This window comes from Sphaerodactylus townsendi, linkage group LG05, assembly GCF_021028975.2.
Source record: "Sphaerodactylus townsendi isolate TG3544 linkage group LG05, MPM_Stown_v2.3, whole genome shotgun sequence".
NCBI lineage: Eukaryota > Metazoa > Chordata > Lepidosauria > Squamata > Sphaerodactylidae > Sphaerodactylus > Sphaerodactylus townsendi.
In genome coordinates this window covers 25,550,122-25,572,110 of record NC_059429.1, presented here as the reverse complement: position 1 = coordinate 25,572,110, position 21,989 = coordinate 25,550,122, and the positions used below count along the sequence as shown (strand labels likewise).

The 21,989-nt window shown below is 41.4% G+C and overlaps 1 protein-coding gene across 1 annotated transcript in view; it reads right to left on the bottom strand.

Moving 5' to 3' along the window:
- Window positions 1-21,989, bottom strand: part of RABGAP1L (RAB GTPase activating protein 1 like) — a 189,429-nt gene that overhangs the window by 79,192 nt on the left and 88,248 nt on the right.

The following is a 21,989-nucleotide window of genomic DNA, read 5'->3' as shown; positions in this document are numbered from 1 at the left end:
CAAAATGAGAAAGAGCACAACATATTCAAAGTACAAGTAAAATGGCCAGTGGAAAATACTGTCAATACATCTTGAGAACAAGTCTCTGATAGATTCCCACTCAACAAAATTTCCGCTGTCATACCCACTTGACCTCCATGACAAGTCAAGACTTGGAAAATTAATGCACCATCTTAAGATGTAGGAAAAGATTAGGGTACTGAGTGTATACTTCTTAGATTCATAAACATGAATGTATCAATCACTGCTCTTTTATGAGATACCATGGAAAAACAGGGTGTCTAATTATGGTTTGAATTATTAATTTTGAATGATTTTGAATTATTGAATATAATGCCTTCCTAAACCAATGTAGCAAGAAACTGCAGCAGCAACACCAAAGCTTTTAAACAGGAGACAAAGATGAAACAAATTATTTTGCCTAGTCTAAGAGTAAACTGGACTACCTGGGTCTATCAGCCATGACAATATTGCTAGCTAATAAGAGATTGGTTTTCATTACAGAGAATAGCCCATCAATGACTAACAAAGTCCAGAACCCTGTTCCTGAAGTGTCATAATTAGACTTTGGCTCCTTGATTTCTTTAATATGCTGGAAGAATTTCCAAACCATCTAACATCAGAAGTGCATTGTGAGCTTAATATTTCCAAGACATGAGCTATGGGAGAAAAGTTAATTGCTCGATTACTCTGAATTTATTTAATGAAACCCATTTGCTTTAACCGAGCTGAAATGTTGTTTCTAGATATGTGATGATGCTACGAAGCTAAAAATAGGAATTAAAAACATAGAAGATCAGTCTGCCTAGATTAGTATCCAGATAAGTAGTATTCATAAGGGGGAAATGGCAATATTTCTGAACTGAAAAATGAAAGCAAACTAAAAGATTATCTGAACCAAAACAGACATAACTTTTCTCACCTCAGAATCAATGCTTAATGTTCATATTATACACACAAAAGTGGAATGAAAAATATGGTGGTGGTGGAAAGTACCATCACACTGCAGCCAATTTATGGTGATCCCATAGGTTTTTTAAGGCAAGAGATCTTCAGAATTGGTTTGCCATTGCCTGCCTCTGCATAGAAACCCTAGGCTTCTTTAGCAGTCTCCCCTCCAAATACTAATCAGGGCCCAGTATGCTTAGCTTCTAAGATCTATCAAAATCAGGGTAGCCTGGGCCATTCAGGTCCGGAGATGAAAAATATACCACCAATTAAAAGTACATATATGTACTCTAAAATATATATATATGCATTTACCCACATAAACATGTATTGCCGCATTTATCTTACACATTTATTAGCAGCTTTTCAATGCTAAAAAACCTCTCGAAGTGATCTTGAAAATGAAAAAAAACCAACTGCCATGAAGTAATATAGGCCATTTATGTACTTTCGGTCTCCTTCACATTGAGTGTACATTCCCTTCAGGTGTGATTCTTGCTAAAAATGCCCATGTTTTCCCTCTTCAGAACTCACTGTGCTCTCAGATCAGAGAATCCCTGCAATTTCCAAAACTTCTTGAAGTTCAACTTTTTCTCTCCTTTCACAGGGAAAGCAAAAGAGATCCTTATACATTAGGCTTTCTTTGGATCTCATCATTCAACTCTGCTTTTCCCTGCCCACATCACAGCAGTTCTTCCACTCTTCAGGTCACCATTTCTCTGATCTGAAGTCAGGAAACGAGTACATAGCTGAGAATCAGACTGAAAGGAATGTATGCTCAGTGCAAAGGAGACTACAAATATGTAAATGGCCTTTGTTTCGTCTGGAAATGGAATCATTCAAGCTTTTTTTAAAAAAACACTCTTTCCATCTCCCTACTTTAATACCCCATACTCTTTATCTAACACTCCTGTGTATCCCAACCTCATCCCTTCCATACACTTTTTAAAAAAGGCATCCTAAGCCATTCCAACGCCATAGCAGCTTTTAGACCCGAAACTGCTTTTTCCTTGATTTCTGCCCTTTTGCTAGACCACTAAGTCTCTCCCCTTGGATTCCCAACTTTTTAGTTACTTTTGGTATGGGTTTTTAATTTGTCCTGAACTGGCTTCTTTTCACTTCTGCCTCTGATCACAGCCCAGTGGACTCTTCTCTTCAGGAAAAGGAAACAGATGTTTTTCTTTCCACCCTCCCCTCCCTGCCCCCCACTACAGGCACTCCCATCAGGCAACCATCAAGAACAGCATACCCAGGATTTTGTATTATTTATTGTATTATTGTATTATTTAATCTTCCTCTTTGTATTATTATGTGCTGGTCTTTGACTGCAATAAAGAATTTGAAGCATACCCAGGACTTCAGTTACTGTGTTGCAATACTGTTTCATGTTTTCGTTTTCCCAAATATTTCATTTTTCCTAGTCACGCCTCTTGTTAGGGGAATAAAGATTATTTATTTTTAGGCACAAACACTTACTTCCTGTCTTGTTTTCCCTCCATTGGAGTGCTCTGTCAAATCAGGACCTGGGTATACACTAGACTTTTAGACCTCAAAATAATTACCTTCGTGATACTGTCCAGCCCTACAAGCATAGAGGATACTTTGAATGTTATGGGCCTTACATGTGTATTAATTTGGGTAGCAACAGCATCTGGTGAACCAATAGAAGTTGGTGAAAGGTACCATGTAATGTAGAAGACATTTGGCTATACATCTGCAGAATCAGGCCTAAAAGCACCCTCTACTTTTTAAACTGCCGTTTAAGGGAAAATGCAACCCTGTGTTTAAGTAGGCTCAATCCCAACTCCTCAATCAGCTCCTCAACCAACCACAGCACCTCAATCTTTTCCAGATTAATCTTACAGTTTACTTCAATTTACTGGTGAATTATTTTGGTGTGAATAGGTCTCATATCTCCTTTAAGAACCAACCATATGCCTCTGTTGTTGTCACAGATTGCTAGTTTAAATATATTAGAAGAGGAGTTTGGATTTATATCCCCCCCCTTTCCCTTCCTCTACCCATAACAGACAACAGAGAGTTTTGAGAGAACTGTGACTAGCCCAAGGTCACCCAGAAGGCTTTGTGTGTAGGAGTGGAAACAAATCCAGTTCACCAGTTAAAAGTCTGCTGCTCATGTGGAGAAGTGGGGAATCAAACCCAGTTCTCCAGATTAGAGTTCACATGCTTTTAACTACCACACCACGCTGGCTCCCTTTAGTAAACGAGGAAAGCAGTCAGTCTTCAAAAATAGTCACCTGAGGCTCACCAGGCACTTTACTATGGAAACTAAAAAAGATACACAGGAATTTCTTTCTAAGAGCATTTAGAGGTTCCAGTAATGGAAAGAACAAAGAGTTTGGTTTTTTATTTATGTGAAACAAATACAATGGACATTTTTCCAATATATTCCAAACACGCAAGCCTGAACTTGGCTCTGACATTTAGATTCACTGACTTTTACAGGTATTATTTGTAACAAATCTGCATTCCTGATTGTCTTTGTTTTTATGCAAACTGAAAGCAATGAAGGAGAGTTTTTCTATCTACATAATTTCATACAATACAATACTGCTTATTGTGTTTTTTAACAGTTATCCACATGGTGAAAAAACTATTTGGTAGTGTCAGCCTTGGCAGAGCATAATTTTTTTAGTAAATATTTGAACACATTCCAAAGAATTCCCACTTCTACTTTAAATCCTGTAAGTAAACGGTGGAAGGAAAAAAGACAATAAATGAAAAGAGAGACTCCAGAAGATAGAGCCAAGCACATTGAAAAGTGCCACAGCAGAAAAGATAGATTCATGGAAGAGCTATAGGGGAAAAGGAAGGAAGGGTGTTGAGCCCAGAACCAAGATGGAAGAAGTTAGCATTCTGATCAGTTCTACCACTACAGGTATGTGCTTGGTGCAAACAGCTTCTGCCTCACGATCCACCATGTTCAAAAAAGATTTCAGAGGCTGAAGGAGCCCAGAAAAGACCCCATGACATTGCTCAGAGAACCCACTCTTGTGAAGAAGGATCAAAGTACACATCACAAGTACATAAGAACATAAGAACAAGCCAGCTGGATCAGACCAGAGTCCATCTAGTCCAGCTCTCTGCTATTCACAGTGGCCCACCAGGTGCCTTTGGGAGCTCACATGCAGGATGTGAAAGCAATGGCCTTCTGCAGCTGTTGCTCCCGAGCACCTGGTCTGTTAAGGCATTTGCAGTCTCAGATCAAGAAGGATCAAGATTGGTAGCCATAAATCGACTTCTCCTCCATAAATCTATCCAAGTCCCTTTTAAAGCTATCCAGGTTAGTACTATTGTACCATTGCTGAACATTTTGGTTGAAACCAACAGCCCATGACTGTTAACCATCAAAGGTAACTGAAGTAGAAACAAGAAATGCTAACAACCTTAATATTAGAGCAAAGCCTGGTCTCTTGGCACTTTACACTGCATTTAAACTTCACAATCCTCACATTGGGCACTATGACATCATTGCAATCCTATGCAATTACTTCAATTAAGTCAAATAATTTCCATGGGTTTAGACAAGTAACTCAGCTGACGAATTTACAGTACAATCCAGTACAACTACCAGACATTATACAGCCCAAATCTCATTCTGCTCATACCGACATATTGTTTTACTCAGTTTAATGGAATTGGTCGTTTCCTATCAATTTCTGATTTGAAAACTGACACTAGAAGGAGAGTTCCATGCAACTGAAAAGCCCTTCCACATCCTGAATATTAGTTGGTTCAGTACAGGCAGCGGTCTTGCTTAATCTGCATCTGTTGTGGCTATAAAAGGCTAGTCCTAGGCATGAATAATCATTTACAGCTTTACAGGAAATGCAGTGTAACACATTATACTTCAAAATACTTCTGCGTTATAATTCATTTCTGATTTACTTCCCCCCCAAAAAATGCAAACAGACAAAAATGTCTAATTTGAAGCAAGGCTTTTTCTGCCTTTCAAATTATTTATTATGAACAAATCTTCCAAACTGCTTTCCTCATCAATAATTGAGAGATTGAAGGAAGAAGACTCGACTCAGAATCTTACAGCACATACAATATTATAACATAAGCCCATCAAGGTGAAATAAGGACATGATATTAATAGAACTTCGCAGACAACATTGAACACAATTAAGGTCACATAATTTTGTCAGCCATTGGAATCCTTTATTGAGGATTCAAAGATTTAATACTGATCTGCACTAGTTACCCATCTATTTTTGGGCCCAATTCAAAGTTCTGATTATTATCTTGAAGGACCTAAATGGCTTGATGGCAGGGTACCTGAAGGACCGTGTTCTCCCCTGCTGCCAAGTGCAACAGTTAAGATCTGTATCTCAAGCCCTGCTCCTTTCAAAGAAAAGGAGAGTGGCATTTTCCGTGATGGCACCTTGCCTTTGTAATGCCTTCCTTCTTGAGGTTTCCCTGGAGCCTCCTTGAATTTTTCTAGGCACCAGGTTAAAACACACATTTTTATACAGGCTTGTCATTAGGGTTTTTATCTTATCAGCTTTTCAGAAGAAGATAAGAAGAGTTTAGTTTTATATCTCCCTCCCCCTTTTCTCTCTTGCAAGAAAACACAAGGGGGCTTACAAACTCTTTTCCCTTTCCTCTCCCCACAACAGACACCTTGTGAGATAGGTGGGGCTGAGAGAGTTCTGAACAAACTGTGACTAGCCCAAGGTCACCTAACAGCAATGCAGGAGTGGGGCAACAAATCTGGTGCATCAGATAACAGTCCACCGCTCATGTGGAGAAGTAAGGAATCAAAATCCAGATTAGAGTCCATCTGCTTTTAACCACCACACCATGTTCACTTTTGAATGGTCTTATGTCTGCTTTTTATTAGTTTTTGTGTGGATTATGTCTAATGGTTTGTTTGTTTTTTAACTGCGGTTTTAACTGTGAGTCTTAGCTCACCCCAGCCACCCTGAACAGAACTCTGAAGAGGCAGCATGCAAATATGCTTAATTAATTAATTGATGGATGCTAGGAAGTTCACCAGCCTCAGCTGTCAACATGCTACAGCTAGCTTATGAATATATGTTATGCTAATACACAACATTCATTGTCGGTTTTCATTAACATCTGTTATCTATGCCTGTAAATTAACAATCTTAAATCCCAAAAGTCAAATTTCAGCATGAATCCTAAGAATTCTAGCCCCTTCTAAACCATTGAGTTGTAGAAGCCAAATACCGCCATCTGGGCTTTGCAATGCTCAATCCAACTAATTTATGTTAACAATTTAAAACTTCATAAACATTTGTTATTTTCCATGTTGTCATTAAAAATCTGCATCCAAACATACTGCCTCAATGGCTCACAAGTTAACTAAAAAAAAGAAAAACAGCATGAGAATAAACAAGACCCTCCCTCTGACAATCTCCTTTTATCTGAAGCTAGATATGCTACAGAAACCTGAAGTTAACTGTGACCAACTGCAAAGTACGTATCCTATATATGAAAAATGTACCACATGAGAAGCAACAGATGGCATGAAATGTTAGTTAGAAATTAAAGATGCCGAACTGGGCACATCTCTAATTAGCAGACTGCATTCTTCTCTTTTTTTTCAGAAAACTGTCACAATCCATGAAATTATTTATTCACCTAACAAAAGGTACTGTAATAAGATACACTGTGTTTTTCAATGAAGAGTGTCAACACTGAGTATTTTTAAAGCCCAAAGTACAAGTTTGTGTTGCTTTCTCAGAAACAAAAACCCCAGATAGGTATTATAGTGGTGACATTTACAAAGAACATCTTTTTAAAAGGCAACAGCAGTTATCAAGACTACTGAAAATGTTTCTGATTCAATTTTTTGATCAGTTGGCTGAACAAAAGGCTATATGGGAAACAATGCACCCATATTTTACATGTAACTTAAAATTAGTTGCACTAAGTGGCATGGAGTGGTAAGCTGCAATACTGAGGTAAAAGCTCTGCTCACAACCTGAGTTCGATCCCAAGGTTGACTCAGCCTTCCATTCTTCTAAGGTTGGTGAAATAAGTACCCAGCTTGCTGGGGGTAAAGTTTAGGTGGCTGGGGAAGGCAATGGCAAACCACCCCATAAAAAAAGTCTGCCTAGTAAACATTGTGATGTGACGTCACCCCATGAATCAATAATGACCTGATGCTTACCTTTACCTTTATCTTTAACTAAGGTTAATTCTGGGAGGATCCTCTGAAGGATCCTCTGAAGATGCCAGCCACAGATCCAGGCAAAACGTCAGGAGAAAATGCTACTAGAACACGGCCATACAGCCCGGAAACCACACAACACCCCAGTGATTCCAGCCATGAAAGCCTTCAACAATATATTAATCTTGTAAATTCAAGCAGGTTCTCTAGAGAGGCATAGAACTGTTCTAAATAAATGTAGACATTCACTGCCCTTTCAGTTTGTGTATCTTGTTACGTTCCATCTGCATACAAAAGGAATATAAAAGGAAAAGAAAAGGATCTTTTCTATTCTCTGGCCACTCCTTGTCACATACCCTACACAAGAGCTATATGTGCATCCATACTGCAGCCTTGAATTAGTAATCTATGTCCAGCCAACTGCTTCTTGGCCCATGAAATGGCCAGAATACAAAAGCCTGAAGTCCCCAAACTATATACATATTCCACAAATACAGCAGGTTTACAAATGGGAATTTGGCTACCATCCCCTTACAGTTCAAACTCTACACCCTCAAAGCTTCTATTGAGGGTCAAGGGACTCCTCAAAAATGAGATCTGGCATCAGAGGAAAGGAAGAATCAGCAGAAGGAACACATAAACAACACACTCTTGCATGAGTGAGGAAAGAATTCCTGCAGCGTCTCCTCTCTTTTTTTAGCGCAAGTCGTATTTTAGCACTATTCCCAAAGATCACCTGACACTCAAAAGTAGGGGGGCAGGCACAGTTACTCCAATGTAGAGGGAAAGGTGATCAGACAAATTAGGGGATTTGTGAGTTCCAACTAGAGCACAAAATGATTGACAGCAATGAGTGACCCATATTCTTTTTTTTCCTAAGCCAAGCTCTTATACTGAGATTAATTTGTTTTTACAGTTTGCTCCAGTTCCTTTTCAACAGAGATTTCTAAACAACTAATTTTATGTATGTATGCATGTATGTATGTATTGGGCTTGATAGACCGCCCAACCCCCGAAGGGCTCTGGGCGGTGTACAATGAGTCATAAAACAAATAAATCTCATAAATACAATATAACAATAAAACATTAAAATTCATTAAAATACATTATAGCAGCAATTTCAAAATTTTTACAAATAAAATTTAGTTGTGTTCCAGGTCTAGATCTTGGTTTGAACTCTGGTTACTTACTCACTTAGTTCCACCTGTGTAACTATACACATTGGGCAACAAGCATTCTCCGATTTCAGTCAGATGTGATGAGTTCATCCTATGAGAGGCGAGTCTCGTTTAGGTCTTCTTTGAAGGCCTCGCACCATGGCTTTCATGATCTACCTTGCTTTTGCTTTCCTCCAGATGGTACCTATCGCATTGCGGTCTTTGGGTGATGGTGACCTGGTAAATGTAGGATGTGCCCAGCAAGACATAATCGTCACTCTATCACAATGTCCTGCAGCCTCCATATACCACTTAAGAACATAAGAAAGAGCCTGCTGGATCAGACCACAGTCCATCTAGTCCAGCACTCTGCTACTCTCAGTGGCCCACCAGATGCCTTTGGGAGCTCACATGCAGGATGTGAAAGCAATGGCCTTCTGCTGCTGGTGGTCCCAAGCACCTGGTCTGCTAAGGCATTTGCAATCTCAGATCAAGGAGGATCAAGATTGGTAGCCATAAATCAACTTCTCCTCCATAAATCTGACGAAGACCCTTTTAAAGATATCCAGGTTAGTGGCCATCACCATCTCCTGTGGCAGAATATTCCGTTGCATGGAGAAATGTTTCCTTTTATTAGTCCCAGTTCCTCCCCCCAGCATTTTCAATGGATGCCCCCTGGTTTTAGTATTGTGAGAAAGAGAGAAAAATTTCTCTCTGTCAACATTTTCTACTTCATGCATAATTTTATAACTTCAATCATATCCCTCCTCAGACGTCTCCTCTCCAAACTAAAGAGTCCTGTCGTAGTTTACAGGTCACTTCTTTGCCCTGTAAACCATGACAAACCAAACTGAGTTCCACATCTGCACAGAATTTCCTCGTTTGTAATGTGGTCATGGTAAGTGACTCCAAGAATCTTGTGAAGGCACCACTGCTGGAACACGTTCAGCTTTTGGACTATTCTTACGGGGATCTTCCATGTTTCACTGGCGTAAATTGCAGTTGGTAAGATGATGGTGCGGAAGTGTCGTATTTTCATCCTAAAATTGATGGTAGTTGTTGACCAGATTTGGCGCATCTTCTGAAACACTGCCGATGCTTTGTCAATTCTACAATTCTATGATTAGAACAATGTAATTGTGGGAATGGAAGGAATCTTTTCCACTTCACATATTCTGAGTGTTACCTTTTTAATTTCCAGAAAGCTACATTCCTCCCACAACCAGTATCTCATTATAAATTTATTATGTAAGGAATGAGTAAGACAGTAAAGGTCTACCATGTTGCAACTACGTGGGGTATATGGTTACATGAGCTTCTCCAAATAAATGAATTCTTCCATTTCCATTAATGGCAAGGATTACAGTAAAACTACATGGGTATGCCCTTAAAGACAACTTGAAAATGCCAGCTGGTGGAAACACCACAACCCAGTCACTATAAGGTTCTAAGCACAATGAACACCACTCATCTTCCATTGGTTACTGATCAGTGACGAAGTTCAATTTAAGGTTCTGCTAGCACAGAGGTCTGGCTATGTTAGCAGGGGCTGATGGGAATTGTAGTCCATGAACATCTGGAGAGCCGCAGGTTGCAGACCCCTGTGCTAGCACCTACAAAACCTTTAACATCCTTGGACACGCATACCTGCAGAATCCACCTTTGCAAGATGGCCAAGCCTTTTAAAGGTGCCACCCTGCAAATGAAGAAGATTGGCAGCTGTCCATTTATGTGCATTCTCAGTGGTGACTCCCACCTTTTGGAATGGCATCCCTTAGAATGAATTCTATCATTCTGCAAAATGTGGGAAACAGTACTGTTAAAGAGGGCACTTTTAAGAGGAGATTAGAACTGTAGTAGAATGGAACAGTCCAAAAGGGTACCTCATAATGGAGCAGGATTGTAATAATAATTGTAATTATCATCTGCTTTTATTGCATTGTCTTATACCTTGAAATCCACTTTCTGTACCATTTATAGTATACCTTTGCCTTAGTTTGTTGTTCACATTATTCTGATTATGTAATCCTAATTCTATTTCATTTTTTCACTGGTTGTCTTGTGCTGTCTGATAGAGCTGCTTTATATCCTGTAATCTGCCTTGATTTCTTGCAAGAATGGTGGTCTATAAATAAAATAATTAAAATAACTTTAAAAATAGTTTGATGTATCCTGGGAACAGACTACACTACTTATTCCTTTTCAGGAAAACCAGTTCTTTTTCAAAACTGAATGAATCTGACTTAAACATTCATAACGAAAGTGTGCAGGATTTCCAATGTTTGCCAGACGAGTAAATGCATACTGGCTAGCACAGGGGTAGGGAACCTTTAACACTCAAAGAGCCATTTGGACCCGTCTTCCACGGGAAAAGAAAACACTTGGAGCCGCAAATAATTTTTGACATTTAAAATAAAGATAACTCTATAGATATATAGGGTTTTTTTAACCTTTTACTCCGCTCATTCTGAGAAGTGCATGGATGCGCCCCCCCTGCTGCCTGCAGGGCGGGCAACGATGAAGCCGGCGACTCGGCCTCGCCGGCCGCCGGGAAAGTGCCCGCCCCGCTCCAACGGGGTGGGCGAGAGGGGAAGCTCGCAGCGCAGCCCAGCCGACCGTGGGCAGTTGGTGCGCCCACCCTGCTGCCTGCAGGGTGGACAAGGATGGGGTCGGCGGCTAGGCTCATGGAGCCACAGTGCAAGGGCAGAAGAGTCGCATGCAGCTCTCGAGCCGCAGGTTCCCTACCCCTGGGCTAGCATGACAAATGTGCAAGGTGTGCTTCAGCATCAGTGGTGCTCGGCAGAAACTGAGGAGCAAATCTTCCACTCCCACTTTCCTCGTTGGCATTTTTTAACATCCCTTTGCAAGAGGATACGGGCTTGGAAAGGGGAAGGTTTAATGAAAAAATTAATATATTCGATTTAAGGCAAACAAAGCTAACTAGCTGAAGCACACTGTGAATGGGGAGGTATAGCTCTATGTATAAAGGTAGCCGAAGCACACTGTGAATGGGGAGGTATACCTCTATGACGTATAAAGAAGTGTGAACTGAAGACATTTGGACATGTATTTCCATTCCGCTCTAATATAATACCCCCACATACACTGAATTGGATTGTTATATCTTCCTGCCCAGGAAATGAAACTGCCAATGGAGAGGCATTCCACTGTTCTACACCTCCCTATATAGACTAAGGGTAGAAAGAATGTTTCATCCATCCACAGTGATGTAATCAGGCAGCAAAATCTGATTTGGATGTACTACATTTGGACACAATGTGTAGCACACTTCTCTCTGTGATACACCTCTGACGATGCCAGCCACAGATACAGGTGAAACGATAGGAACAAGATCTACCAGACCACGGTCACACAGCCCGGAAAGCCCACAACAACCAGTTACTATATAGTGTGTTATATCAGCACATTTACTACACGGTTCCTGTAAAGCTGGCATCTCACAGACCTTTAAAAATGCACTGAAAGACCATCTGACAATGCATGAAAAATTCACAGGCCAGTGATGGAAGAAGTGGTCTCAAGAGGGTTCTGCATCCCAGAAATTACAATCTGCCCCAAAAATATCTGGCTGCAAAAAAATTCTGAGCAGGAAGATTTGCTTTTCTTCTTGTATCTGTATGCAAATTAGGTCAAAAGGAAAGCTAGAAATCCCCAGTTTCCACATTTTTAGTTGGATTTACATATTGTGGTGAAATTAAAATTCAATGTAGCTAAGTTGCTATGGAAAGTAGAATTGCTATGGAAGTAGAATTTCCACAGAACAATGCACTCTTCAAACTCAGCCATGAATAGTGTGACTTAGGTAAACCTAAAGGCTGATAACAGAACCATAGGGAAAAGGCAAGTGAGCACAGTCGGGTTTCTCCCCAAAATAAAATTAGTGCATTCATATTTAGACCTATTTTCCTATTCTCAGTTTCTCTGAGACCAGAACTGCACAATGGTTATTTAAGTGGATTTCCCCCCATCTCCTGAGTCTGAAAGCTTCCCTGATAACCAATTCAGCAGCACTCGCCTCAAGCATATTGGTATGAGCTATAAATAGGGCATTCTACCATCTGCTTTTCTATTCCAGGGCTAGCATTGTGTTCACAGTTCAGCAGTGCCAGGCCTGGTGCTGTACAGCCAGCAGCAACAGAAATAAAAGTGCAAGACAGGGATAATGAGGTGAAATAGTAGAACTCCTACAACTATAATTAACAGCTGCTTTGATACTCACCGGTACAAAAAAACCCCCAAAAAACCTTGCATTGTCAGAATATCAGCCCTAGAAACCAAATTTAATAACCTGATCTAAAAGAGTTTTACAATGCACCGGTGACTGGTCAGAATTGACTATGTATATACAGTAACAGAACAAGCACAGCTTGCAATTTCAGTAAGATAAGTTCTTTATTACAGAATTGCAAATTGAGAGCCAGAGAGGCACTGGGGAGGGTATGCTGTTGGAAAATTGTCATGTCCCCCTCCCCACACCTCCAGAATATTCCAAATCATTTGTGGTTCAATGCCACTTTTAAAATTAGAAACGACTATTGTCCCACACACTTTGCAATCCCCCATGCATGCATCAACACTGGCCTTATTGCAGAGCTGCTGCTATCATTATTGGACACTTCAACATCAAGTCTGTTACTGGAGGGAACAAGCAGAAGAGCAATGAGGAAAGACACACAGGTATCCCCACCCCCCACCCCAGATCTTGCCTTGGGGAACTCTGCAAATTCTCAGGAGACTTAACATGCCAATTTTCCCAACACTATCTGGTTTCTTTTTCCTTTGCTTCTAAACTGCTCTCGACATTCCATGCCTCCTGAAGCATGCTCAGTCTTTCTCAAACCATTTGGAGTTCTTTTTTTACTGTTAATTTACAAAGTCTTTTTTTTTCAGCACACTTACCTGTGTGTGTAAAAATCCCTTCCTTGTTTGTGAGTGGTTGATTTTGTTGCTTCCATGACTGGCATGAGACACCCATTTTACTAAAAAAATATAGTAACAAAAAATATAGTAACAGAAATGTCCCTCTGCTCCATATTGATATACTTAGGCCAATTATACACTGGTGCTCTGCCCTGCAACAAGGGAACGTTTCCTTTGGGGCAGAGTTTAATTGGCAGATGCCCCCATGCTGCCACAGATTCCAGAAGTTGTGCAGTTCCTGAGAGTAGGCAAACCCTGATGTTTTCCCTTGCTTTGGAGGTTCTGCACCTTGAGGTCTCCCACCCCCTTCCTTGACTCGTAGGTATTTTCAGGGGATCAATGGCCAACGTTTGCAAAAAAAAACCCCACAAAATTTAATAATAATGAACTATCAAAATATCAATATAAGAAACAGCAATATAAAAATTTTAAGGGCTCTAAAAACAAAGTTGGCAATCTGGAAGTGGGGCAACCCTCATGTGTAAACAGAAATGCAAGGAAACCCCACTACAACCCCACTGCAGAGCAAAGAGCCCTGAGGAAAGTGCTCCATGCATAATGGGCCTTAGTTTAATACAATAACTAAAATGTAATAATAAAGATAGTTGGGAGAAGCAGTTAGCTCAGGTACCCTGAAAAACCCAAATGTGACACGCCACACCAGGCAGATCCTGCTAACAGGCACAAGCACAATTGCCCAACCAGATTTTTGGACAGATTTATGGAGGAGAAGTCGATTTATGGCTACCAATCTTGATCCTCTTTGATCTGAGATTGCAAATGCTTTAACAGACCAGGTGATCGGGAGCAACAGCCGCAGAAGGCCATTGCGTTCACATCCTACATGTGAGCTCCCAAAGGCACTTGGTGGGCCACTGCGAGTAGCAGAGAGCTGGACTAGATGGACTTTGGTCTGATCCAGCTGGCTTGTTCTTATGTTCTTATGTTCTTAACCAGGGACGGAGGGAGACAGCACAGACTTGTAATGCCTCCCAAATGTACAAGCCCATCATATACATACAACCTCATAAGTTTCTATTTTAAATTCTGAAGTTACATTTTCTACATTTCTGAAATTGCTTCATGGCTCACAATGGGGCTTTTCTACCATGTTCCAAAGCACTGCCTCCCACTTTTAACACATCACAAACATAATTGCCAGTCTGAACAGGAGGCCATGTTGTTGTTCTGTAACATTTTGAATGATCCTAAGGTATTATCCCATCAGTATTTTTGTCGTCGTCCCCCCTCCCATTTTAATGGGCCAGTGCTGCTGCAAACATTTTGTAAACAGATTGATCATGTCAACGCTTTATTCTTCTGCCCCTTTTCACTGCAAAACCATGACTGATCTCCCCAAAGTCAATATTTCTTGCTAGGTGGTTTAACTGTTCAAATCCCATATGAGAATGGTTGCAGTTTTTGTCAAGCAGTAGCTTTCTTTTACTACCGTTGGCTTTGGCTTCTGTCACAGTCACTTGCAGTGTGCAAATACATCTGTAGGGCGACGCACACTTCAGTGAAAAGGCGTTGCAACTTTTTTTTTTGCATCCTATTAAATAAGGAAGTGGAGGTAGTTCAGACTGTTTTTCCAAAGTCGAGTTAAAGGCTGTCACAACAAACATTGTTAGAAAGATCTGTATGATATTAGCTTCTTCCTGTTCTCTGGCATTACCTATCTTTTGAAACCATATTAGACTCAAGCTGCATTATGCATATGGCAGCTTTTCCTCAACATTGTTACTGCTAAGATTGCTACCTCTGTATTGGATTCCTGGAGATTTGTGGGTAATGCCTGGGGGTGATGGTGGCCCTTTCCGCACCGCAACGGTGCGGGGGTGCATCGGCATAAACAATGCCGACGCACCCCCCTGGGACTGTTCGCACGGATGGTCCCAGGAGGGCAGCAGGCGGCGGCACAGCCTTCATACAGGCTGCGCCGTCACCAAATGCCTACCTTGTCTCCTGGCTTCCAGCTCATCGCAGAAGCCAGGGGACATGCCCCCGCAGCCCGGAGCGACGGCTCTGGAGTCGCAGGCCAGGGGGGCGTGTCCCCTGGACTCTGCGACAAGCCAGAAGCCAGGAGACAAAGTAGGCGTTCGGGAAAGGGGGGGGGATGGCACCTTCCAGCTGCTGCCGTTCGCACGGCAGCGTTTGGAAGCCGCTGTTTCCGAAATACCTTGCCCAGGGAGCGAGGTTCAGAAACAGCGGCCGTGCAAACCCCTCCCCAGGGACACTGTTTTTAGCATCTGCCCGTGCGGAAACAGCCAGTGTTTGGGGAATAGAAGCTCAGCTGTGTGTAATGCCATGGAGTCTACTACCTAAAGCCATCACATTCTCCAGGGGAGCTGATCTCTGTAGATTGCAGATCAGTTATAACTCTGGAAGAACTCCGGCCCCCACCTGGAGGTTGGTAACATCAATGGCTACAGACACTGTGGTAATGAAGAAGTCAAGGTAAAATTACAGTTAGGAAAGATTTAAGCTTGAAATTAGAGGGGGAGGGACTGAGAAGGCCCATTCAGTTCAAATTCTAAAACTTCCTTCATGTGCAGAACATCGGCCTCAGACAACTGGCCAATACATCTTTTGTTTTTAGCTTCAATCTGTAAAATAAGATATTATGGCAAGCCACTTTTACCTCACCTGAAATAGAATCAGAACTGATTTCACCACGTCAAAGAACAAGTAAGGAGTAAACTAACAGAATGCTGATACAGCAGAGTAGACTATATTACTTCAAAAGGAATATGAAAGTTCATGGAGGTTTGTATTTTTAATGGTCTCATAAGTTTGATTGTTTAAAAAAAAACCTCTGTATAAATATGCTGTAGATGGACAGAACCCACAGCATTCTCTTTTCCCCCCCTTGTGGATGATAATGCAGCAAAACCTCTGAAAGAGAAATCCTTCCAGCCCACTCTTCTGACATGTACCTTTTCCAAAAAAAGCTACTTGATACCAAGCAGAAAACCTCTTCTTTTACCTATGTAGCTATATTAACATACTATGTTACAGCATATTCTACATGCTACCCTTTTTAATTAGATATTTTAAGGCTGACCTAATTCGAGTCCTCCAGCTCCTTTCCAGCTGTTTCAGATGCATTCCCTTTCCTGGAAACTTCTAATTCATTGTATGGTCAGAGCTTCAATATCACTGGCTTTCGAATGCCATGAAAGGGTGCATTATCAGAAACAAAGGATCCAGAACACAGGAAGAAAATATTTTTAAAGCCTATCTAGAACTGTTGCTGTTCTGGAAACTGCACTGTAAGACCAACAAGCTGAATCAACTTTGTTTTACAGCTTAAAAAGAAGAGATCAAAATTAAGTACCACCATAAAAAAACCCCCAAAAATCAAAACTAATTCAGAAAGAATACTTAGAACGATATGTTTTGTGTGGCATCAATTAATATAAAATTCTGCAGAGCTCTGGCATTTCTCAGTGTATGCAGCCTATTCCCTGAGACACAGAAAGCAAAAGATCCCACTGTGCTAAAAAAAACCCCATGAATCTACAGTAGCACAAACACAAACATAAATCACAGAAAAAAATATATATAAATTATTTAATTCCTGCGAACATCCCCTCAGTCAGCAATATTGACTATATATTTTGTACTATGTACTATCTTTGATTTGTGATTCATTATTGCTGAATTGTGTACTTCTGTTATTGCTGTTCTGGTCGATGATCGTAAATAAATGATTTGATTTGTGCTTGTGAATCTGCAGTAGCATGAGGGACTTCATTTGACTGATCCCAATTATCATGTCTATTTGTAAAGAGAATATCACCAAGAAAGAGCACGTAAAACCAAGTCAATCAAATTATGAGCAACTGCAAGGATAGGAAACACGCTTAATAACCAGGACCATGTATAGTTTTCCATATCTTCATGTACACTTGTTAATGTGGTAGGTACCAGGCCTCAAGGGGTGAACTTGTCTCAGCATGAAAAGGGAATGATTATTGAAGTAAGTAAGTAAATAAATGAGACAACTGATGCCACAAACTGTGTTTTCCACAGTGTCTGGGAGGCCTTTCACACTTGAGAAACAATCCATGCCACGCTGGAAAGTAAGGCAAGTTTCCTAAGGCAAGCTGAGCTATAAAGCCAGCTGAGCAAAAACAGAAACTGTCTAATCCCATACTCTTCATGGCATGAATTTAAAAGTGTGTGCTTTTTCAATTCTACTCTCTAATTTCTCCAGACTCAATTTTCTTAACCCGATGAAAACGAAAGATTTGCTTGTGGTGGTGGAAAATGCCGCCAAGTCACAGTCACTTTATGGTGACCCCATAGGGTTGTCTATTGCACAGGTGTCAAACTCGCGGCCCTCCAGATGTTGTGGACTACAGTTCCCATCATCCCCTGCCTGCATCATGCTGGCAGGGGATGATGGGAACTATAGTCCACAACATAGGTGGCTAACACTGGCTACCTGGACTTCTTTGGCAGTCTTTCATCCAAGTACGAACCAGGGCCAACCCTGCTCAGCTTCTGAGATATGACTATATCAGGCTTATACACAGTGAAAACTAGAATCAAAAATAAGCCAAAAGGCTCTACAAAACACTGACATTTCAAATGTATCTCTGATTAATAGCACTAGTGGCTTAGTGGTTAGACTATCATTCTAGGACAGAGGAGACCTGGATTCAAATACTAACTCAGAAGGTGACCTTGGAATTGTCTCCCTCTTTCAGCTTAATGTACTTCACTAAGTTATCCTAAGGACAAAATATGAGATAAGCAAATAGCAATCAGGAAATCAAGAAATCTGACCAGTTTGACCCTCACCAAAGAGACTGATAAGATAAAAAGAGACAATGCAATGCTGAGTTCTTGGAACACCTAAAAGACTGATACATGGGGCAAGTATAGTGACAATCCTGCGCATGAATGAGTCTGTGGAATCCTCAAGTCTGCACACCGTTACCTTTCACCCACAGCTGAAAAATTAAACACTTCTGCCTTTGCAGTAAAACCGTTTGTTGTTTCATTAGAACAAGCACCATTCAGAAGATTTTCATGCCACCTCTGAAGGGCACCTAGCCAAGATGGCTTACAAAGCATTGAGAGTTGTTAATTGACATCCAGCATTAAAAGCCCAGCCAGAGCATAAAACACTGCTTAAAATGAATGTCACAGTTACCAGCTGAAAACACTATAAAAATGGTGTAAAAATCAACAAACAATATTTTAATCACATTCCTCCAAACCTGGATCGAACTGTACTTTGAAAGCTCGGTTTGGAGGGAAGAGAATAAATAATTTGTGGCTCATACAAATAGCAAACTATTTTGTCGTTAAAGCATTTAGTTTTTCAGCTCTATGCAGGGGAAAGGAGAAAGAGAGACCGTTTATGACTAAAGATCCCACAGATTCGCTTGTGTTATGACGAACCATGATTTGTTATATATGAACCACCTGGACTCAGCAGGAACAGCACACAGCAGGCTTACTGTGCCTGGGCCTGGGCCTTTTTCTCAATTGTCTCAATAGTAATCAAAATCAGTAACTAAGTGGACTGATGCATTCAGGGCTCCCTGTCTGGCAAGCTACATTGTGGCACAGAATAAAACATTGGAATCCGTCTGCCAAGCTCTGTGGTCAGGCCACAGAGCCTTACACTTGTGGGGTTTGGAAGGAGAATTGTTCATGGAGAGTGCCAGCATGCACAGCAGTTAAGGAGCAGCATTTATCATTATTATTCATGCTGTAATTACCTTTCTCCCATACCATCTGAGGCCAGCTATTTTTAAAGAACTCCTCTCTACAGTAATGCTGTAATTACCTTCCCCCAAAATAGATCGTGCTCATCCTTTCTTATTCAACTCGGCACATTTTAATTTACAAATATATCTCTATGGAGACCTCATTATGTTATTTAACTCACATAAGTGAACTCAAAATATGAACACATACTTAGAGAGCATCCGGGAAGGTTGAAATAATCAGGATCGTGGAAATAGATTTTTAAAAGTGTTTGAGAGTCTAAAATAATTTGACATATATAGCACAAACAACAGAACAATCCCTTTTTATTTATTTATTTATTTTTGTTTATACGAATACAAAGATTTATACTTTAGATTTCTTAGCAGCCCTCCCCCGGAGGGCTCAGGGTGGCGCGCAACACAATATAACACTTAATAATATAATTAAAACCAACAACACTACAACATTCTAATAAAACCAAAATAAAACTCAGATGGCAATAAAAACCCTCCCTTTCCCACCCCCGCACCCCCGAGCGCACTGGAGGCCGGGACGATGGAACCACACTCAGCCCGGCTGGCCAAATGCCTGGTGGAACAGATCCGTTTTGCAGGCCCTGCGGAAATTCAACAAGTCCCGCAGGGCCCTAGTCTCTCTAGGCCCATGGTGGTGAACCTATGGCACTCCAGATGTTCATGGACCAATTGGCCATGCTGGCAGGGGCTGATGGGAATTGTAGTTTATGAACTTCTGGAGTTCCATAGGTTCGCCACCACTGCTCTAGGGAGCTTGTTCCACCAGAGCGGAGCCAGGGCCTAGTAGAGGCCAGCCGGACGAGCTTTGGGTCAGGGACCACTAATAAGGTACTCCTCTGAGGATTGGAGGGTCCTAGTGGGACAATATGGGGAGATGCAGTCCTTCAAGTATGCAGGCCCAAGGCCGCTTATAGACTTAAAGGTTAGAACCAGCACCTTGAACATGACCTGGAACTCGATGGGCAGCCAATGGAGATGGTACAGGACAGGAGTGATCCAGTCCCGACTAGACGTCCCCGTAAGGAGTCTGGCTGCTGCATGTTGGACGAGTTTAAGCTTCCGGATCATGATCAAAGGCAGGCCTGCATACGAGTTACAATAGTCAAGTCTGGAGGTGACCATTGCATGGGTAGCTTTGGCTAAGTCTGTACAGGAGAGGTACGGGGCCAATTGGCGAGCCTGCCGCAGATGATGGAATGCAACCAGGGCCTGTTTGTGCAACCTGGGCCTCGAGCGACAATGCCAGGTCGAGGATGACTCCCAGGCTTTTGAAAGATGAGGCCAAGTGCAATGCCTCGCTGTCTTGCTGACGCTTGCACCCTGGGAAGTGTATGTATAGTCTCCCTTTTAGGCTTTGATGAAAAACTTTTTTTTCTGATGTAAGACATAAAATTTAGCTGGGAGCCATATACATGATGGTTACTTTCCTGGGGGGAGGGGAGAAAACATGAGAACCTGTCTTGTAAGAGACTACTTCCAGATCTTGATAGTTTCTTTACTTCAAACCTAGGCCTAAGTTGGCTAGTGAGGGAAACCAAGAACATCATAACGGAGGTGCATGAGGCCTCCAACAACCACACCATTCAGCTCATAACTAAGGTCAGCGATTGTGGAGCATTATTAAGTGCCTATGGCAAATGCTAATGGCAACCTTGGGAGAACGTTTAGCCTCTGATGAAGTGGTGGGTACACAAAGCCTCAAAAGGGACCACTCCCCCCTTTGTCAGACCCCCCATTCCACACAGCCTCCTTTTAAGATAATTTGAAGCAACTCCCCTCATTTTTTCTGAGCTGCATATTCTTCTCCCTTCATATTTAAATATGACTGAATATTCTACCAGCAGGAAACAAAGCATATGGATACAATTGAACTGAAAAACATTTATTTTTAATATCAATAGTCCAGAATAAATTTTTTTTTAAAGGTAGAAGATTGAACCCTAAATCATCATGAATAGACAAAAAACCTAGACAGAACACAGCTAGAAAGCCTGTATGGTAAATATGTTTCCGCCATTCAGACCCCTTGACTGAGCAAATCTCTCTTTTTTCTCTCTCAGGCCCCTTCCGCACACGCAAAATAATGCGTTTTCAAACCACTTTCACAACTGTTTGCAAGTGGATTTTGCTATTCTGCACAGCTTCAAAGAGCACTGAAAGCAGTTTGAAAGTGCATTATTCTGCAGGTGCGGAATGAGCCTCAGGGACTGATGGCAGATACATGGTGTTGAGGTTGTGGAGGCATTCCCTTCTCTCCAGTTGATGTCATACAGGTCTGTAAAAGTTTTAAGTCAGACTTAGCCTAAAAACAAAGTAATATTCAGTGTGTCTTAGAAATTAACCTGTGTTACTAGTGCAGGCATCTCCTAAAAGGTATGCTGCTGCATTCTGGACCAGCTGGTCCAGCTGGACCAGCTTCAATCAAACAAGTCAAGAGGTTACCATAGGTATTCATGATGATGGCCACATAATTATTCTCCAAGAAATTATACATCTACAATATCCAGCTGGCGTCAAAAGTGGTGATCACTAACACTGAGCAGTGCAATCCAGAACAGAGTTACTCCTAAGACCATTGACTTCAATGGGCTTAGACTGCAGTAACTCTGTTCTGGATTGCACTGGAAATCCCCACCACTCTCCCAGGGAAATGAGACCCAGACAGCCTCAGAGGTAATCATACATCCTATTTCTCTTCCTTTGCCAGCCTCTTGGGGATGAAGATGTGGTCAAGCTTCCCTGTCAACTGGGCCTCACTCTCTTGGGGAGTCTCTTATGGAGTAGATCCTCACTGCCCCAACGCTTCTTGGGTAAGTCTGGGAGATCAGAGGCAGACTGCAGACACCCTGATAAGTTTCCAAGGAAGCCTAGGATTCTTAAGTGTGTTTCTAAGCAGCCACAAAAATAGCTGTCCAAGGTCCTGAAAACAGCTTCCCATTTATAAATTGATATCAGAGAGTGATGTAGTATATTGAAGTATCATTCCAATATAAATTGCGAAGTATCATGGCAAGA